This window comes from Barbus barbus (genome assembly GCF_936440315.1).
Source record: "Barbus barbus genome assembly, chromosome: 25".
Classification (NCBI taxonomy): domain Eukaryota; kingdom Metazoa; phylum Chordata; class Actinopteri; order Cypriniformes; family Cyprinidae; genus Barbus; species Barbus barbus.
The window spans coordinates 1269056-1292416 of record NC_136753.1 but is presented as its reverse complement, the minus strand read 5'-3'; positions in this window follow the sequence as shown (position 1 = coordinate 1292416).

Below are 23361 nucleotides of genomic sequence, written 5' to 3'. Positions count from 1 at the left end.
AGTATTTTGAAACCGGTACCACATTTGCCATATATATATATAAAAAAAAAAAAAAAGTTTTTACAGATTTTATTCAAAGTAAAATTATTTTATTTGATCGCTGTTTTTGTTAATGATCTGCATTAGTGTTTTCTGATGTGCCTGAATCTGTCTTTCTACATGAGATGATGTGTCCTGTAGATGGCACTGTATTCTACACTTCTACAAGGCCTCACTGTGCTCTCTCTCTCTATCTCTATCTCTCTCTCACAGTGGCTCTTTTGTTGTGCTCTGTTGTTCTCAGTTCTCATTCTATTTATGTTAATGCAGCAAGTTCATGCCGTGGTGATATGTGGCTATGAGTGTAAGTGTGTGTGTGTGTGTGTGTGTGTGTGTGTGTGTGTGTGTGTGAGGAGGGAGGGTCAGCGCTTGTGTTTTAAGAAACAATTCCCATGACATTCTCTGGCTTTGGAGAGCCATGGAAAGTTTCTTCCCAGGATCACCTAATCCTGCCAAGTTCCACAATCTCCTCTGACTCCTTAGACACACACACACACTTACCTGGGCCGGAGAGACCCTTCACTGATGTAGGTGTGTGTGTTTCTGTCAGGTTTGATGAACTGCAACCAAAGAAAATAAATGATGTGAGCCTCAGTTTCAAGCAATCATAAAGTTCTGCCTGGCACATGCGAGACATATTTAAGACCGGTTAGAGACATCTATCTGGAGTCAAAGAAAAAATTATTAGCTCTAAAATTAAATTAACAGTACACCATGAATCTTTCAGACTATTATTATCATCATATGTATATTGCAAGATGCAGTTGGGATAGGCTGGTTATTTCAGGTATCATTTTAGTAAGCACTAGTTTTGCAGTGCTATTTACAGCAAAAAAAAAACACTGAAATAACCATAGATTAGAGTCATAGCAGATTAGAGCAGGAAACAACAACAACAATAATACAAAAAAAATAAAATAATTATAATTATTGTTGTTATTATTATTAATATTTATTTATTTATTTGCTTATTTATTCACATCTCTTTATTTCTATTTGAGGGATTCAGGTTTTAAAGTCTCGAACACAACCAAACTGTTTTTGTTATAATAATGAAAAACACTTGCATCGTTCACAGTTAAGTTCCTCATACAGATTAACATTTCATACTGTTGCACTGATAACTCTTATGACTCACTCTCATCTCTCTCTCTCTCTCTCTCTCTCTCTCTCTCTCTCTCTCTCTCTCTCACACACACACACATACACATACACACACACACACAAACATGCAGGCACACACACACACACGTTTGTTTTTGTGAAAAGTGGGGACATCCCATAGGTGTAATGGTTGTTATACTGTACAAACTGTATGTGCTATTGCCCTACACCTACCCTACACCTGAACTTAGCCCTCACAGGAGACTGTGCATTTCTACTTTCCCCCCAAAAACTCACTCTGTATGATTTATAAGCGTTTTGAAAAGTGAAATGGGGTAATGTGCTGAAAAATCACTTTCACCTTGTTACACCTGTCATACCTGTGTCATTATTCAAATTTATGTCCTCATTTGTCACAAAAACATGCACACACACACACACACACACACACACACACACACACACAGAGTGCTCCAATTACCCAGAACATTTTCTCCTGAGTCTGGTAATGTATGACATTTGTAATAGTTCATCATTCGTTCATCCTTGTGTTCTTCTAAACCCATATGACTTTCTTTGCTCAACATCGAACACAAAAGGTGAATTTTTGGTCTTTCATCTCCTTCATGATTTTCATGCTGAAACTGAAAATCTAAAATGATAAACAAAGCACCATAAAATATCATAATGCTAATATGTACAATGCATGCACTATATCCCAAGTCATATGACGGCTATGTGTGGAATCGGTCCAAATTTTAATCAGTGCCCGTTAAAATTGCTCCATTTTTCTTCTATGACATCAAACGTCACTCATGACCGATTGTTACTTTCAAAACATGCATTAAATGTTTATGGAAAAGGACGGAAAGGATATTCCTCAAAATTCACCTTTTATTTTCCAAAAATGAGGAACATATGTCAATTTACAATTCTTTCTCTCTTCACAGACACACAAACACAAAGCTGACTCACAGCACACAAACTGCTGCATAAATCCGAGCTAGAGAAATGAGAGTGTTAAGGAACAATGTTGAACATGTGGCCTCCAGCATCCGTTCTGCCTGACCAATGACAGGTACCGCAGCGAAGAGGACAAAAGTGTGTGTGTGAGTTAAACTGAGTTTATTCACAGCAGGTAAACTTTAAACAGCTGTGCAATGGTGAGGTTTACTCTGAGCAAACGCCTGACTTCCTTCTCTTTTAGCCTAACATCAACTGCTGATACAATCAACAGGAATCCAAACACACGGACAGGAAGCGGCAGGTTGGTACCTTTAACCCTCACTGCACTGAAACTGCATTTACTGTGTATACAGAGTCTCATTTTGCAAACAACGGAAGACTTAAATATCTCGTAGCACATACCAGCCTTTGGAGTGCGGGAATTATGCGAGGATGTTATTGATTGTATTAAACTGCATCGTTCCCTCCAGGCTCGTCAACGAGCTCTGGGACCTGCGTCTGAACACCCCCGTCTGCCGGTGGATCCTGGACTTCCTGTCAGGCAGACTCCAGGTGGTGAGGAAGGGCAGCTGAATATCATTGACCCGCACTCTCCACACAGGCGTCCCCCAGGGCTCTGTGCTGGGCCCGCTGCTGATCTTCCTCTACGCTCTCTTCTCATGGCTCCAGCTTTACTGTGAAGTTTGCTGAGCTCATGGGTTTGGTGGGTCTGATCACAGACAATAATGGGAAAGTCTTTCTGGAGGAAACAAGTCTGACATACTCTCACTAAACAGGAACAATTACAATCTCTTAGAATCATTCAGTGGAGACAGTAAGCAACTTCACAAAGCACACAGACCATAGACCACACACCAACATATTTAGTCTTGTTTAGACTTTTGACATAAGTCAAAATAAATATTCACACTGTAGCCCATTCTGGTCAATAACCACCCACTCAGAATAGAACTGACTATGTGACTGACATGTAAAGTGACCACAGGTTATTTTTTTCTAAATATCATTTAGTAATTTGTGAATTACTGAAACATCACATTAATCGTTTAGTTATAAAGATCCAATTACTGTATTATTATTATTAATGTTAATGTTATGTAACAACAACCGAATATATGCAATACAATAATAATGATAATAATAATTACACTTAGCACACTGTTAATATCATTAATAATCATACTATTCAATTCATAAATGCATCAAAAATCAGGCAACATTTTACAATAGTTTGCAATTTATTAATATAACAAAACAAGTAATACAAAATATTATATTATAAATTAATAAATTATTAAAAAAATCTGATAACACTACAATATTGTTTAATTGTTCAATATTATTCAATGAATTAGCTATCATAAATGAACACTAATCAGCTACTAACAGCTACATAATTTATTAATCTATGTTAAGGTGAATATATAAATATACCGTTCATTGTTAATTCAAGTTGGTTCATAACATATGGACTACTGTTAATTTATAAAATCAGAAATGTATTAGTATATGCAGAAATTATGATGAAATTAATAAATTATGTAAAGATAATGATAATCACGATAAATGTTAAATCATTATGCCTAATGCATGAACTGATGTTACAGCCCTTACTGTTAATTGTTACTACATTTATTTTCATATCTATAAATGTCTTTGAGAATTTTTAACAATGTTCTGGTAACACCTTTAAAAGGTAAATGTGTACTAGAGTGGGCAGAAGGCTGAAGTGTGATTATGAACTATGATATCTCAGACTGTATAAAACACACACAGGTTTTGTTCTGGTAGTATCAAAGCTGTAGTAAAGCCACGAACCTGACAGCACTCGGCAAATACAATGTGTTTAAAATAAACCGGCTTTAGAAATATTCACACAGACCGGAGGGTTTTCAAGGTGTTTTACCAAGGGAAACACACTTCAGATCCACCACCACCCCCACACACACACCTACTCACACACTGACACCCCAGGGGTTTTCAAAGGTGCTTCCTGTGTAGTGAGTCAGAGGGCTCCTGGTTCGCTCAAGTCTTCCTGAGGCGTACATTAAATTACTAACGGCCATTGCAAAACACAGATGCACACACAAACACACTAACACATCAACTGACACACCAGGCCGATCATGCCAGGTACGATTACATCACCTACTGCCCACAACCACAGCGGCCATAGAGAGCATCAGCCCCACGGCTAACTGCTCTTATCTGCTCTGCCCTGACCACACACTCACACACACACACACTGAACAAGCTTAACATAATAAACCTTTAAAGTACAACAAAACATCTTTAATGGTTTAATGCCAAAGTTTGTCGATCGGACAGCTCTCTGGCAGCGTCATGATGTCATGACAGTGGCCAACACTCACATAACAATAAATCTCAAGAAGGAGTCAAGCCAGTTTATTGTTTGCAAGCCATTCGTCAGATAACTGACAAACTCTGTTACTGCAAAAACTGCTTCATGCTCAGCGGACATCCTATCCAGTGCTATTTTAATATCACTGATATATATAGTTTAGATTTTTATCATTTCCATTTCATTTTTTGTAATGCATTATTATTTTCTGAATATGTCTATAGTCCTTTTAAAATTATATTTTTATAACTTATTACTTATTTTATGTTAAATTAAATGAAAATTGGAAATGTTGCCTTTGCAAGCAGCTGAAATAAATAAATAGACAAACAAATACATTTGAAACGATGGAAGCAGTTTTTGTGTTCTAGTTTGAGGAACACTACCATTCAAAAGTGTTTTATGTCTCTTCTGCTCACCAAGGCTGCATTTATTTGCATGCATTTATTTAAATGCATTAAAAAAATGAAAATTGTGAAATATTATTATAATTTCAAATAGCTGTTTTCTATGTGAATATCTGTTAAAATGTAGCTGATCAAAGCTGCATTTTCAGGACCATTACTCCAGTCTTCAGAAATCATTCTAGAAAGAAACATTTCTGATTATTATCAATGTTGAAAACAGTTGTGCTACTTAATATCTTTGCAGAAACAGTGACACATTTCATTTTAAGGACTGCATTTATTTGGATTTTTTCATTAGCAATGTAAAATAATTTCATTTTTAATGCATCCTTGCTGAATAAAAGTGTTAATATCAATCAATCAATCAATCAATCAATCAATCAATCAATCAATCAATCAATCAATCATCAACTCCAAATTACCAAACCACAACAAAACTGTCATTCTAATTAATTTTGATTTAAAACATGTAATGTTGTAACTCCCAATAAAGTAAGAAGTATGAATTTTGCACCTCACTTGCCACACTTTGCTCTTTTAGCAACTGCATGTTTTATTTTTCTTGTCCTCACACAGACAGTATGTGACAGTAACAAAAGAAGCACAACAAAAAGTTTCAGACGAGACCTCGCCAGTTCAGTCTGTTTTAAAGCGTTTGCCCAACTTCTGCTCTCTCTGCATTTTCAGGGCTTTGCTAAAATGCATGACTTTCTTCAGAACTCTGGCAAACTTAGTAAACTTCTGTTTGTGATGGTGATGTTTGTGTCTTGTTAGTGTTAGTTCTGATGGGAGCCGCTTTGTGAGACGAAATGCAATGCTCAGCCGGGATTCTGAAGCGCAGTTCTGCGTCGCTGTTTATTTGATGTGACCTGGAGGCAGCTCTCGATGTGCAACCCAATTTAAGAGTGCCGAGGATGGGCTTTCTGTGTGTAACTGGCCCCTCTGCCTGATCTAACGCTGTAAACGGCCCTCTTGACTGTCAGAAACTCGGCTCCCGCATGGTCCGCTGAGCAAACTGCAATTCAGCACAACACGCACACACATCTCGCTCTCTAGATGCATGTTTTCTCTTTGTTTTTCCTCGCTCATCAGACGACTCGCGTTCCCCTTCGCAGCGCCTAAGCAAACAAATCGTGCGCATGTCTAACAGAAACCACTTGGGTCAAACGGACCGCAAAGCGTTATTTGTGCTCAAGCGAAACGCCTTCTACCCGTCACCCCCCCCCGCAGAGAGACTTCGATTAATAGCGTAACCGGAGACTGACGGCTAGGGCCAAGCGATATGGCCAAAATATTATGATATTTTTTCTATATCATACGATATCGATGTGTATCCTGAATTCTGCATGTACATTTGTCATAATTTCTTCAATTTAAACTGAACTTCTATAATGGCAGTTCGTGGTGAAGACTTGTGAGTTTCAATGTGTGTTTGACATTTGTGTAGTTTTTCCTCAAAGTAAATGGTGTAAAGCTGGTGAAGTGAGACTTGGAGCAGCTCTGGAGATGAGGTTCATGTGTTCATGTCTCATACATTGACAGAAACCGTGAGCATCGTGTGTTTAAGTTTGTGTAGTAGACAAAACTACGTCACTCATTCACACAGAGATAAGAACAATATGAAGTGAAGTGACATACTGCCAAGTACGGTGACCCATACTCGGAATTTATGCTCTGCATTTAACCCATCCAACGTGCACACACACAGCAGTGAACACACACACAGCAGTGAACACACACACACCGTGAACACACACAGCAGTGGACACACACACCGTGAACACACACCCGGAGCAGTGGGCAGCATTTATGCTGCGGCGCCCGGGGAGCAGTTGGGGGTTCGGTGTCTTGCTCAAGGGCACCTCAGTCGTGGTATTGAGGGTGGAGAGAGCGCTGGACATTCACTCCCCCCACCTACAATCCCTGCCGGCCCGAGACTCGAACCCGCAACCTTTAGATTACCAGTCCGACTCTCTAACCATTAGGCCACGACTTCCCCGTGGAAGACTTATATGGAGACTAATAGACAGCAACAGTTAGTTAAAAAACAACAACAACGTAATAAATAATCAAGTCTCACTAAGCTCTCAAAATACTTACATGTTTATATCTATACAAGCTGAGGTTTAGTGTAAAGTTTGATCTGCTCTTTGTCGGAGGTGAGTGTGTGCGTCTGCCTTCCTTCAGACGTGATCCGCCGGCACATTTTCATGCAAATACACCAGCCTGCGTTTCCAGCCCCTAATAGCTCCTTACAAATGATGTGTCATTACAACGAGCTTTATTTAAACAAATTTAATACGTCTTTAATCAAGGAGGAGAATGTTCTCAAAGGTCACACACCAAATCAAGCGGCGGGCTTTCAGTCTATTAGCTCAAGGGGGAGGAGAGAATTATTTCATGGACAAGTCATTCTCCTCCAAACTTTATTTACATTTTTATTCACTTATTAAATTTTATTTCATCACACACTGCAAACACACACACACACACACACACACAAACACACACACACACACACACACACACACACACACACACACAGACACACACACACACACACACACACACAGACACACACACACACACAGACACACACACACACACACAGACACACACACACACACACACATGCACAGTCATTTATAAGTCTATCAGCACAGAGTAGAAAGAGAGAGCAATTGTGAACCAATTGACATGAAAAAAAGAAAGAAATCTACACACGAAACAAACACAAAACCACACACTAAACACACTCAAACATAACGTACACAGATCTGCATGATAAACACATTTTACAATAAAACACATATTTGTACATGCTTTACACACACATATGAAATAGACAAGTAACTCTACTTGCTCTAAAAATAAACTAAATATTCATTTTTCAAAGTAAAACAAAAGTTTATTAGGGTTTATTAAAAAAACACTATTAAATTGTTTTCTTATGTTTTACTTGCCCTTTTTGTAATTTACTGTAACTTACTAGAAATTTCTGACTAAAATCATTTCTACATTTTATTTTTAATTTTAGTATTTAGTATTTTTTTTTAATATATATGTTCTGTTTGCTTTTAAACTTTAATTAAAGCTTTAGTATTTTTTTAGCAATGTGATTGACCTTTTTTATGTCCATATATTGTTTTTATTTAACTTTTACTTTTAGTTATTTTAGTACATCAGGTTAAACTAAATGAACATAAAAACATAAAAAACTAAATTAAAAGGTTGCCTTAGCAACTAGCTAACTTAAGTATTTTTTTTTATGATTATTCCAGTTTACTTTAATGAAAATGTTTTTAATGGTTTAAATTTTAGTTTTAGTTAAGTATAATAAAAAAAACTAAATATGCACTTTATAAACAGAGCCAAATTCACTAAACACTCCAGGTATCCAGGTATGATTTTTTGCGACACATGTTGCTAAATGTGCTTGTAGATGTATTGTGTGTGGGTGAATACTGAAACTGTTATTTGGTCCTGTAATATAGTCCATCTGTAATTTAAACATGAATGCTTGCAGCCATGAATCCTCCATATCTAATGTTCCAGAGACTTTCACATTAATGTCACGGATTTTAAATTAGCACATAACATCTCATGGAGCCTGTCTGCGTGGATTTACTAAAACTGAAGGCACCGTGTCAAAACATCAGCTCATTTTCTGAGAGTCTGAGAAAGACTAAATGCGCTATGATAGAAAAGATGAAATTATAGAGTTAAAATGCAGTGACCCGTTCGGGAAAATCTCCAGCAGTCCTTCAAAATAGAGCATCTGCAAACAGTTGTTGATAACACAAATGCTACAATTATCCTTTACTTTGTGCAGAAAATTAAACATCATATTACTGCACTTCTAAAGGAATATTCAGGGTTTATTACAAGTTGAACTCAATGATGGATTAATTACCACAGAAGATGTCTTTTACTTCTCTTAATTTCTGAGTGTTTACATTTCTTGATTCTCATTTCATAAAACTAAAACAAACACACAGTTACAGTAACACACAAAGGGAGTCTATCGGAAAATTAGTTCTAGATTATTTAAAATTATACATTTTATTAATGCACTTATGCTAACTTTTACATGCAAAATGATTGTTATTTTAATCATTAAGTGTCACATGTAGCTCTACATGGTTAGTGGTTCATCTCTGAGTGTTAAAGCGACACAGAAAGCGATAACTTACAGTCAGATTGTGATACTTCTTTACTTTACTACAGTCATGTTTTTGATCCATGTGAACATGACAGGAGTTGAATTATTGCATAAAACTTTGCACACACAAGATTAATAAGTGATTATCACACTAGAGTCTCATGATTTTACCTTTACATTTATGCATCTGACAGATGCATTTCTCCAAAATTATATTGGATTTTGACACATTTTAAACATCCATGCATTCCTTGGGAATCGAAACCATGACCTGTTGTTGCAAGCGCCATGATCTATCGTTTGAGTTGCTTATAACATGATAAAGCATTTGTATACTTTTCAAACGGTGTATATTTTATTGTTTATCCATCTTGCATTGTAAAGTACATTACTATTTTTACAAACTGAAGGACAAAAGGAAATTAATTTCAGTTATAGATAATAGAAAGAACATATATTGATGCACTGATAATTGTTCTCTTATGATTATATCACAGATCAGACAGCGTAAATACAGAACGATGCAGGACTGATGTGTGTGTGTGTGTGTGTGTGTGTGTTGGCTATTGTTTTCTTTTCTTAACCCTTGCTTTGCTAATGCATGTTCTTGGGCTGGCATTTACTCAGAATGAATTGCTCGCTTAGACACACACAAGTAAATAAAAGTCAGCAGGGGCTGATAGTATGAAAAATGGATTTTCATTACCGTTTCATTGATTGTGGTAAATAAGGGGCCTGCGGCCTGCACAACGCTAATAATTTAATCTAAGGTGACACCGACCAAAACGCATGTGGACCAAAATCATCCCTGAATATTAAACGAGGGCCTGAAGACAAGCGGCATCAGCGCATTTAAATGCATGCAGATTGTCGTCTAACCTATTTAAAAACAGAAATTAAACACTGTTGTCATAAATCACATTTGCGGCCGCGGATACGCCTGGTTATGCGAGCGTTTACCGGAAACCGGAAAGGTTGAAGTATCCGGTGCATTAAATTGCACAGGGATAATTAACACTTTTCTTCTGGCTATTTATAAGAAATGGAAAATGGAGTCGGTTGTACTGTGACAACAAGGTAATTGTGATGCAAAATAAAAGCTTGTGCGCCGGTCTCAGGAGAGAGACGCTATATATTCTGCTCTCGTTCCAGTGCGTGTCTGTCCTTCTGATTCCAAATATTCTAATGATATTTTAGACCTGCATTTAAGCAGACACCAGCGACTAATACGTCTGTAACATGGTGACATGCGGAGAAAGACTTCATGTGTGAACTCACCTTGTCGATGGGCTGTGACAAGGAAAGTGTAAAGCGCACACCCGCTCTGATAGAATCAAACAGAAACACTTGCCCCGCGGCGGGTCTGAGCCCTGGAGCCCGAGTGCTTTAACAGGGTGCGCAGACTGTCACCAATTAGTAGCTGTTAGTGGAGCCGGCGAGGGCGTCCTAATTTGACAGCTCTATCTCAGAGGTGCTGACCTGTGTCACCGCCTTGAGCTCTCGCCCGCGATCCACACATCTGCTGAGTGTGAACGCAGACTCACCTGCTTAGAGACGAGTGCTCTGGCGCTTCAGCAGTCCCGAGCCACTCCGCTTACAAACGGACTCCAAACTCACAAGAAGACTTCAGCAAGAACAGATCCAAGCATGCTGCTTCAGAGGAACAAAGAGGAGCTTTTGAGGAATGTTCAGACAGTTAACTGCAGTGCTGTTTTAGTATCATTGACATAGTATTATAGTTTTTGTAAATATTTGGATGGAATGAATGACAGAATGATGGATGGATGGATGGATAGAATTTCAGACATAACAATGGATGGATGGATGGACGGATGGATGGAATGACAGACAGAATGATGGAATGAATGACAGACAGAATGATGGATGGATGGATGGAATGATAGACGGAACAATGGATGGATGGATGAAATGAAATGAATGACAGACGGAATGATGGATAGATGGTTGGATGGATAGAATGACAGACAGAATGATGTATGGATGGATGGATGGATAGAATTTCAGACAGAACAATGGATGGAAGGATGGAATGACAGACAGAAGGATGGAATGAATGACAGACAGAATGATGGATGGGTGGATGGATGGATGGAATGAATGACAGAATGATGGATGGAAGGATGGAATGACAGACAGAATGATGGAATGAATGACAGACAGAATGATGGATGGCTGGATGGATGGATAGAATTTCAGACAGAACAATGGATGGAAGGATGGAATGACAGACAGAATGATGGATGGGTGGATGGATGGATGGAATGAATGACAGAACGATGGATGGATAGAATTTCAGACAGAACAATGGATGGAAGGATGGACGGATGGAATGACAGATGGAACAATGGATGGATGGATGAAATGAATGACAGACAGAATGATGGATAGATGGTTGGATGGATGGATGGATGGATGTATGGATAGAATGACAGACAGAACAATGGATGGATGACTGGATGGATGGAATGACAGACAGAACAATGGATGGATGACTGGATGGATGGATGGAATGACAGACAGCATGATGGATGGATGGCTGGATGGATGGATGGATGGATGGAATGACAGACAGAACAATGGATGGATGGCTGGATGGATGGAATGACAGACAGCATGATGGAATGAATGACAGACAGAATGATGGATGGATGGATGGATGGATAGAATTTCAGACAGAACAATGGATGGAAGGATGGAATGACAGACAGAATGATGGATGGGTGGATGGATGGATGGAATGAATGACAGAATGATGGATGGATAGAATTTCAGACAGAACAATGGATGGAAGGATGGATGGATGGAATGACAGACGAAACAATGGTTGGATGGAGTAACGGATGGAATGAATGACAGACAGAATGATGGATAGATGGGTGGGTGGATGGATGGATGGATGGATGGAATGACAGACGGAATGATGGAATGAATGGCAGACATAAAAATAATGGATGGAATGACAGACGAAATGATGGATGGATGGATGGTTGGATGGAATGACAGATGGAATGATGATCAGTATGATCTGGGGCTGTTTGCATAAAAGGTTTAGACTAGTCTTGCAAATTAGTTTTTTTTTTTTTAAGAATGGTCATATTAAAAAAAAATAATAATCTGTTCATTAATCTGAGTTGAATCTAAAAGATAAGACTGATTACCCCTTGACTGACAGCTTTTGTTGAATTGAAAAGAGCTTCATTGAATATTTAAATTTTGCCCATTTGTGTTTCACAAAAGACAAAAAGACAAATAAGAGTCTACTGTTGAGCTCCTGAACTGCTCACGTCCAGCACATCAGCACCAAGATCACCACAGACCACCTGTGTCTGTGAGGAGACTCTCAGCATCATCATCAGGAACCATCAGAGAACAGAGAAACACATGAACGAGCTGCTGACCTCAACACATGAAGGAATGTGTACTTGAGCGACATCCTAACGAAGTGTCAAATGGCCATGCTAACTGTAACGCCTATAGCTACGCTAACGTTCCTCTCCGCATCGTGGCTTCTGCGTGATTGACCTTTCCACAGTTTACCCACGGTTCCTCACGGCTCGTGCTGAATCATTACAATTACAGAGCTTCATTAGCATGTGTCCGTCTGTCCGTCCAGCTGCACATACTAATGTTTGCTCCTGCTTGCGTCTGACGAGGATTCAGAAGAGCTTCTGCCGTAATCCAAACCCTCTAATGAGGAGCAAATGCAGTCACACTCATCAATGCTAATCCAGCACACACACACACACACACACACATGGCTTCTGGATCACCGTCTCATGAGTGCTGATGGATTACCACTCAGTGCTTGGCATTTTAGCTTTTTTCACATGAACATTTCTTCTGTTTTGTCTTTCTTTTGATTTTTTGACGTTCTAGTCAATGGTTTATAAGCGCTTGAGTTCCCTTTGAATCAATAATTTGATTGTCAGGCTGGATTTGGGAAGCATTGGTTATAAAATAATAACTCACGATTTAAAGCAAGTTGTACATTTTAAAAGAAAATACCAAAATCCACTGAAATCATCATGATGGCATGGGACGGTTGGAAAACGAGATGTTTAACTCCTCTTCTATTGATTCAATCAGTTCCTTATGGATTAAATCAAGCCTATAACTAAAATGTTATGCAAAAATGAAAAATAATACTTAAAATCATTATTCAGGACAATTAGCAAAGACAAACACTTCCTGTCTCAGCAAACAGGGCCGCCTCTGGCTGTGCTGTAATTACTCCTATTAGCACATGAAGTTCATATCCACATTCCCCTGATGATGTTCCTCAAATGATCTTCAGTCTAAATATGTCCTCGAGGCCTCCAGCGTTCCAGCCGCTGATAAGCGGAGGGCATTTTTCCTTGTGTATGTGTTTCAAATCTATTTTGTAAGAAGAAAAACATGTGGACTAAAAGCAATCGCTAAAAAACCACAGTCCTTCCTCATTCAACTAATTCAAAGTGATACACTCCAAAGTGAACCAAGTGAAGATTTTGAAGCACCACTTCAACTCTAGACGTATTTGCATCATTTTAAAAGTAACCGATGGTGTGAATTCAAAGAGCAATACAAATACATTTGACTTGGCTTCCAAAAAAGTCATCTGTTCATGTAACATGAGTTAGTTGAGCTGATTACATTATCAACACAGTGTTCATAGATCAGAGATGTGTGTGTGGTGTGTGTCAGGACAGGAAACGTCACGTCTGAAGTGTTAATATGAGCCGAGGTGTGTGTTTAAAGCACATTACTGCTCCTTCAGGATGTTTTAGGATGTTTACGGGCGAGCGGTGGGTGGTCGGAGGAGAAGTGCCCCTATTTTCAACCCATCTGGTGCTGTTTGACCTGTGACCTGTTTTATGTAATTGCTGTGCCCGAGAGTGTGCGATGTTTTGAAACAAAGGTTATAAATAGGGGTGAACGGCACGACACAAGCTTATATCATGACAAGAGCCATTTACATCACAGTAACGGCACGCATCAGGATACCCACCTGCATTTGTGCTAGTCTAAATAATCATGAATTTGAAATAATTCAAATTTACATCTCATTTAATTATGAACTTGATGAACAGTCCCTCTGAACCTGTTGAAAGAGGAGAATTTATCCCACCATTCACCCCAAAATTGATTTTCTGTCATCATTTACTCAACCTGATGTTATTCCAAACCTGTACGACTTTACTTTGAAGATACTTTGAAGTAAAACAACACTGGAGCCCATTGACTTTCATTGCACAAACCTTTTATTCATTAAGGATGCATTAAATTGATCAATAGTGACAGTAAAGACATTTGTAATGAAAATAACTAGGCACTATTTGTTCAAAAGTCTAGGATCAGTACTTTTTTTTTTCCTTTTAAAAGCAAGTAATAGTTATAGTAATCAAGGATGCATTGAACTGATGAAAAGTGGCAGCAAAGACATTTATAATGGTACAAAATATTTATATTTCAAATAAATGCTGTTCTTTTGAACTTTCTATTCATCTGTGAATCCTGAAAATAAAAATAAAAAAACGTGTCATGGTTTACACAAAATATTCAGTTTTCAACACTGATAATAATCAGAAATGTTTCTTGAGCAGTAAATCAGTATATTAGAATGATTTCTGAAGATCATGTGACACTGAAGACTGCAGTAATGATGCTGAAAATACAGCTGCAGATCACAGAAATAAATTACAGTTGAACATATATTCACATAGAAAACAGTTATTTTAAATTGTAATAATATTTCACAATTTTACTGAATTTTTGATTGAATAAATGCAGCCTTGGTGAGCAGAAGAGACTTCTTTTAAAACTTACCAACCCCAAACTTTCATTCAGTAGTGAATATATACAGTATATTACATGAGCTTTCCAATGTTGATTAGCTGTGGTATAAGCTGTTGTATCAGTCCATGTTTATTGACGCTCATGAGCTTCACTGCCTCAGCTTTAGACGTTCATCATATAGGTTGACTTTGTGTTTGTGATGGTATTCATCTGTAATACTGAGAGCATCCAGACCAGCGGCGTCTGCTATTACCAATATCCTGAAGATTTCAACCGCAGGCGCTCTCATTGCAGGAAAGGTCAGCCGGTGCTGGGCTGCATGCGCTCAGTCTGTAATCGAGGACGGCGTAAGTGCTGATGTTATCCTCAACATACATATGTGAAAGCACTGAGCATCAAATGGATGTTCTGCACATTTATCTCACTCAGTTCATTTTGCAATGAGTCTGTAGAACTACTATTTAGCAGACACTTTATCATCTAGCAGAACACTTACTACAGGATTAGAGAAGAAGAGAAACGTCTCGGTTACGTACGTAACCCTCGTTCCCTGATGGAGGGAACGGAGACGTTATGTCGTGACGACATTAGGGGATTTACTTGAGAGCCCCGACTGCCTCTGATAAGAGAAAACGCCAATGAAATTTGGCTAGTGGATTTTGCATACCTGAGCCACTCCCCGTGCATACGGGTATAAAAGGGCGACAGGTGCATCCACTCATCAGGTTTTCCGCTGAGGAGCCGAGAACGTGTCCCTGGCAACCAGCGATGGTTCAAGATTGTGGCATGGGGACATAACGTCTCCGTTCCCTCCATCAGGGAACGAGGGTTACGTACGTAACCGAGACGTTCCCTATCTGTCGGTCACTACGAGTTATGTCGTGACGACATTAGGGGTCTATGGAAAGCGCCACAACCTGAACCCCGTCACGACCTTGTGGCATGCAGATGTTGACAAGCTAGCGCATGACAGACAAATGCGATGCGAAGGTCGCAACCTTCCCGTCGCCCCAGCGCAAATTCGCTAACCTTGGTGCCCGCAGGGACCACTGAGTACATTGCTGCTGGAGATAGCCAAGCCGCTGTTCCTTTCCCCAGAAATCGGAAGGGATTTCGACCTTCTATGAAAGATTGCTTCAAGTCTTTCCTGTTTGTTGTTACAGCCCGGCAGTAACGACGGGGAAGCGAGCCTTCCGGAGAAGGGCGCTACGGAGGCCACACCCTGCCCGAAGGGAGGTAACGTGTGGAGACACTGGTATGGACTGGCCCAAGCCTGGGGCAGTGCTACATACGCCTGGACCCTGGGGCAGATCCTACCTAGGAGAAGGGAGGAAGGCTGCCAGCAGGGCCTGACAGAGCTCTGTCAAAGGGAAGACACGGGTTTACCATGAGGGAAACCGTACCGTGGATGAATACACGTGTGGGATCACCCGAAGGGAATCAGGCCGCACGGGCACCTAGCCGAGTACAGGGGCTGACCGGAGACCCGGGCAAGCTAACACCGGTACTGGGCCTGGCGTCAGACTGCTCCGCCCAGCCTGACTGCCGGGGGTGCTGGAGGAACTCCGCCAGGGTTCGCCGTTCGGGGAACTAACTGGAGGAGAGAATAGGCGCTCGTATCCCCGGGTAAGGGGGAATGGCGCAGCAAGCGTGACACCGGCCAACTCTTCCCGCCACTTACCTGTTACCCAACACACGGGAAGAGACTGGCTCAACGCGGAGACTGTAAAATCTCGCGAAGGTGTTCGGTGTCGCCCAGCCCGCAGCTCTACAGATGTCTGCCAAAGAGGCGCCGTGCGCCAGCGCATAGGAGGAGGCAACACTCCGTGTGGAGTGAGCCCTCACCCCGAGGGGGCACGGCTCGCCTTGGGATTGGTACGCCAAGGCGATGGCATCCACTATCCAGTGGGCCAACCTCTGCTTGGAGACAGCCTTCCCTTTCTGCTGACCTCCGTGGCAGACAAAGAGCTGCTCAGAGCTTCTGAAGCTCCGGGTGCGGTCCACGTATATGCGCAGCGCTCTTACGGGACACAGCAACGCCAAGGCTGGGTCTGCCTCCTCCGAGGGCAGTGCTTGCAGGTTCACCACCTGATCGCGGAAAGGCGTGGTGGGAACCTTAGGCACGTATCCAGGCCGGGGTCTCAGGACAACGTGAGAGTAGGCCGGCCCAAACACAAGGCACTCTTCGCTTACCGAAAATGCTTGAAGGTCCCCGACCCTCTTGATGGAAGTGAGCGCGGTCAGGAGTGCTGTCTTGGCCGACAGGAATTTCAGCTCGACTGAGTCCAGCGGCTCAAAGGGACCTCTCTGAAGTCCAGCCAGGACAATAGAGAGATCCCGGGAGGGCATCAGGGGTGGCCTAGGAGGATTTAACCTTCTGGCACCCCTCAGGAACCTCACGATGAGATCGTGCTTCCCCAGGGACCGGCCGTCCACTGCATCGTGATGGGCCGCAATAGCAGCCACGTACACTTTCAAGGTGGAGGGCGACAGCCCGCGCTCCAACCTCTCTTGCAGGAAAGAAAGCACCACTCCAATCGTGCATCTTCGGGGGTCCTCCCGCCGAGAAGAACACCAGTCCGCGAACAGACTCCACTTCAGCCTGTGGCAGGCCACTCAAGTCTGCCGCGTCCCATCCAGGAGCCGCACATGGCGGTTCCACAGAGCCGGACGCGGGTGCCGTATGGTGCCGAGCCCCTGAGAAAGAAGGTCCTTCCTCAGAGGGATGCGCCAGGGAGGGGCTGTCGCGAGGAGGGTGAGTTCCGGAAATCAGGTCCGGGTGGGCCAATATGGCGCAACCAACAAGACCTGCTCCTCGTCCTCCCTGACCTTGCACAGTGTCTGTGCGATCAGGCTCACTGGGGGAAACGCATACTTGCGCAGAGCCCGAGGCCAGCTGTGTGCCAGTGCGTCCGTGCCGGGGGGGGGCCTCGGCCAGGGGGAATACAGCTGGCAGTGGGAGGACTTGCGGGAAGCAAACAGGTCTACCTGAGCTTCCCCGAATCGACTCCAAATCAGCCGGATCGTCTCGGGATGGAGTCGCCATTCTCCGGGGAAGTGAGCTGTCGTGAGAGCGCGTCGGCTGCACGATTGAGCTCCCCCGGAATGTGGACGGCGCGCAGCGATTTGAGCTGTGACTGACTCCAGAGGAGGAGATGGCGGGCGAGCTGTGACATGCGGCGTGATCGTAGACCTCCCTGCCGGTTGATGTACGAAACAGCCGCAGTGTTGTCCGTGCGGACCAACACGTGCTGGCCTAGGAGCAGTGGCCGGAACTGCTTTAAGGCCAGATGCACTGCCAACAGCTCTAGGCAGTTGAAGTGCCAAAGCAGTCGAGGCCCCATCCAGAGCCCCGAGGCTGCCTGCCCGTTGCATATAGCGCCCCAGCCCATGCTGGAGGCATCTGTTGTGACAACAACATGCCGGGACACTTGTCCTAAGGGCACCCCGGCCCGTAGGAAGGCAAGGTCCGACCAGGGGCTGAAAGAGCGGCGACACGATAGCGTGATGGGGACACGACGTGTCCCGCGGCGCCATGCCCATCTCGGGACCCGTGAGTGTAACCAGTGCTGAAGTGGTCTCATATGAAGCAACCCGAGCGGCGTGACTGCGGCTACGGATGCCATATGCCCCAGGAGCTGCTGAAACTGTTTCAGCGGAACCACTGTCCTGCCTCTGAAGGAACTCAGGCAGTTCAGCACTGATTGGGCACGCTCGTCCGAGAGACGTGCCATCATACTCACAGAGTCTAACTCCACACCGAGAAAAGAGATTCTCTGCACGGGGGAGAGCTTGCTCTTTTCCCAGTTGACCCGAAGCCCCAACTGGCTGAGGTGCCGGAGCACCAGGTCCCTGTGACCACCCAACTGTTCTCGCGATCGGGCCAGGATGAGCCAATCATCGAGATAGTTGAGGATCCTGACGCCCACTTCCCATAACGGGGCAAGGGCGCCCTCCGCCACCTTCGTGAAGGCACGGGGAGACAGGGAGAGCCCGAAGGGGAGGACCCTGTACTGCCATGCCCGCCCCTCGAACGCAAACCGTAGGAACGGCCTGTGTCGAGGGCGAATCGAGACATGAGAGTAAGCGTCCTTCAGGTCGATCGCTGCAAACCAATCCACGGAGTGAACTCATCTGCGTCAACATCTTGAACGGGAGCTTGTGTAGGGCCCGATTCAAGACTCGCAGGTCCAGGATTGGCCGAAGGCCACCGCCTTTCTTGGGCACGATGAAGTAGGGGCTGTAAAACCCCTGCCTCATCTCGGCTGGAGGGACCGGCTCGATTGCACCCTTTGCCAGAAGGACAGCAATCTCCTCGCGCAGGACAGGTGCATCTCGGACTGCCACCGAAGTCTCGAGGATGCCGCTGAACCTGGGCGGCCGCCTGGCGAACTGAATCGCATAGCCGAGTCGAACTGTGCGAATGAGCCAGCGAGACGGGCTGGGTAGCGCAAGCCACGCCCCCAGATACCGTGCAAGCGGCACCAAAGGCCCAATCGACGTGCCCGCAGTGGTGCAGCGAGGGGGAGTAAGGTTGGATGGAACAGAAGGCAGTGCGTTCTGACTCATCCCCACAAAACTCCCTAAGTCCCCGGGGGGACTGGCTAGAGGTGCGCGGGGAGGCATCGCGTCCCCAGACCGCACTCTCTTGGCCACTGGCAATATGGGTCTCGGGTGAGAGTGAGGAGGCATTGCGTCGCACACTGTCAGCCCGCAGACCTGGGAACCCGGAGGGAAGGGAAATTGCTCTTTCTTTGACAATGTGGGTACCACTGGCCCTTGAGCCAGTGGCGGAACAGAAAGAAAAGAAAACACAGGATTCTCCACCCGGCCCTCCTCCGGGGGAAGGAGCGACGCTAGCCTCGTCGTCTCCTGGGAAAGAGCAAATTCCTCCATCTCCGGGTTGTGCGCGTCAGGGCCGCTTTGTCGTCTTCCTGGAGGACTTGGCGGCCGGCTGAGGCGCAGGGGGCGCCGCACTCCTGCGAGAGGCTCGACGCACCGGCCTAGGTGACGACTCAGCACGGGGCGGAGCAGCTCTGGAGGACGCAGGAGGGCGCCCACGGCGACCAGCAGACTGGGGCCTGGCCCTTGGGCCAGCGGTGGCAGCTGGAGCATCCCGCCGTTTAGGGAGGATGTGCTGAATTGCCTCCGTCTGCTTTTGTACTGCCGAGAATTGCTGGGCAAAACCCTCGACAGTGTCGCCAAATAGCCCCGTCTGGGAGATGGAGGCGTCGAGAAAGCGTACTTTGTCGACGTCCTTCATCTCGGCCAGATTGAGCCAGAGATGGCGCTCTTGGACCACTAACGTGGACATCGCCTTCCCGAGGGACCGCGCCGTGACTTTCGTCGCCCGGAGAGCGAAGTCAGTCGCCGTGCGCAGCTCCTGCATCAACCCCGGGTCGGGACTACCCTCGTGCATTTGTTTTAGTGCCTTGGCCTGGTGAACTTGCAGGATGGCCATGGCATGCAGGGCAGAGGCGGCCTGGCCCGCAGCGCTGTAGGCCTTGGCGGCGAGTGCGGCCGTCAGCTTACAGGCTTTGGACGGGAGACGCGGACGATTCCTCCAGGTGGCGGCGTTTTGCGGGCACAGGTGCACCGCAACCGCTCTCTCCACCTGGGGAATATCCACGTACCCCCTGGCCGCCCCGCCATCGAGGGTAGTGAGGACGGAGGAGGGAGACGAGCGGCTTCTGGCCGAGAAAGGGGCCGTCCACGACTTCGTCAGCTCCTCATGCACCTCCGGGAAGAAAGGCACCGGGGCAAAGTGCGGCCGCTGGTCGCGTTTTGCGCCGATGAACCAATCATCCAGCCGCGAGGGCTCGGGACTGGGCGGTCTGTTGACCTCCAGCCCGATACTCACGGCTGCCCGGGCAAGCATGGCCGTCAGCTCTGGGTCCGGATCGGCAGTGGCGACAACACCCGAGGGGGGCAGCCCCGCCGATCGTTCATCCTCAGAGGACGAAAGCCCATCCCCCGATGCCGCGATCGACATCTGATCCTCGGGCGGCGCACCGAATGAAATGCTGGCGGCCCCGTGAGGCGAACCAGCGAAATCACTCGGGAACCGGACGGAACAAGCGCTGCGGGAGGAGTAAGAGGTCCGCGGGGACGTGCCCGGCGGAGAAGCTCTTACCGTCACCCTCAGATCTCCCAGAGCGCCAGCCGGCGGTCCTCTGCTCGAGCCAGAGAGACCGGGACGGGTGGCGGCAGAGGGTGCCAATCCTTTCAGAAAGGAAAGGCGAGAACGCAGCGTTGCCATGTTCATACGCCCACAACAGGCGCATGACTCATCCACAAACGCATCTTCAGCGTGCTGGATGCCCAGACACTGAAGACAACGCTCGTGACCGTCATCCGAGGACAGGAAGCGACCGCAACCAAGAGAACACGGACGGAACGGCATCTTTAAAAAGACGCGAACCGCCCAGTGTTTTAGAAATTTGCTCTTTCAGGTGAAGTGCCCAGGGGAATCGCTGCTGCAGGGACACCGCTGTCTGCACCGTAACGCCACCCAGGAACAAACTTCGAGGCAGACGGCTTTGTGGAGATCTGATCTGTTTTGAAGATTTCTCATCCACTCGGCTCCGAAGCAAAAATCTGATGAGTGGATGCACCTGTCGCCCTTTTATACCCGTATGCACGGGGAGTGGCTCAGGTATGCAAAATCCACTAGCCAAATTTCATTGGCGTTTTCTCTTATCAGAGGCAGTCGGGGCTCTCAAGTAAATCCCCTAATGTCGTCACGACATAACTCGTAGTGACCGACAGATAGGGAACTGAACACTATAAACTGAACGCGGTAGCAATAGTTCAACAGGTGCAACTAATGCACTGTACACCACTCTGACAAAAGGATACATGTAAATGAATATCAGCATACTGCGTACTATTGCTATAGTAAAAATAGTAACATGCAACAGTACAAAGCAATTTTAAGCAGTGTTTTGCTACATTTGTGTCACATGACCTCGTTTTTTAAAGTCTATTCTGCTAAACAAAGCTCAAAAAATAAATATTATAATTTAAAATAAGTGTTTTCTATGTATGTTCAAATGTAATTTATTTCTGTGATGCACAGCTGTATTTTCAGCATCATTACTCCAGTCTTCAGTGTCACAAGATCTTCAGAAATCATAATAATATACTGATTTACTGCTCAACAAACATTTCTGATTATCATCAATGTTGAACACATTTGTGCCGCCCAATATTTTTTGTGGAAACTGTGATGCATTTTATTTTTCAGGATTCATAGATGAATAAAAAAGTTCAAAAGAACAGCATTTATTTGAAACAGAAATCTCCTGTAACGTTATAAATGCCTCTACACTCACTTTTGATCAATTTAATGCATCCTTGATGAATAAAACAATAAAAATAGTGAATAATAGTACCTAGTAATTTTCTTAGAAAATGGTTATTTATTTATAATTTTTTTTTATAAATATACAAATGTTGCATCTACCAATGACTTACCTGTATGGCAGCCCAACAGAAAAATGAGAATAGAACCAGTTATAATTTCTGCTCCACTAGCATCACCAATCAGAATTGCATAAATGATAATGACTGTTTACAAACAAGTTTCCAGACTGCCATTGGACAAGAACAAACAGACAGTCCCGCCCCCAAATGTATGTGATTGGTTGAGTCAGAAATTGACATGTCACCTTGCAGGGCATCACACTATAGTTCAGATGACTAACATGAAAAAGTATTTTAGCACACACAAAGTTACACACTCCATACTGGTTTAGGTGCTTCCATTAATTTGACCTATCGCTAAGCTCCCGTTAACCCTGATGGTTAGAGATGCTGATGTTTTGGCCTGACCTGTTGAGCCAGCGCTGATGTATGCTCTTATTGTTTATTAATCATGGCCGGCCTCATTAGCAGTAGCCGAGGCGAGCGTTGGCTCTGAAATGCCACCCATAATCCACCCATAATGCAGGGCCACTGTGAAATGTTTTATTACAGGCTAATCAAAAGCAAGTTCCCTGAAGGAGTTGCGAATCAGGGGAGATTAGTTATCTAAAGCCCTCGCTGCATTTCCGGCCCGTATCACCTCCAGATCTATAATGAAACATAACAAGGTTTCTGTATCGCTCAGAGATTAGAGAGGTGCGTTTGAGAAGGTAACATTTATCAAAAGACCCTCATTTATCATTTATCAAAAGCACTCGCTAAAGGTCAATATCTGTCACGCATTTTACGTCTTCGAGAGAAAAGCGAAATTAAAAAAAAAGCTTGCTGATATTGATCCAAGGTGTTTCGGAAGCTTCCTCTGAAGTGAACCGGCGATAATGGAGAGAAATGACAATGAATTGAAATTAAAAGCAAGATTTCTCCGAGTCTTCTGATTGGTCAGTCTCTGTGCTGCACTTCATTTGCATTTCCTCTCCATCACATTTACATATTTCTTTTAGCCCGGCATAGAACCTCTCACCAAAATGATGTGATTTATATAATGCACTGAAATGAGCAGAACTCATTCATATCAGCAACCTGTGAAACTAAAAAACACA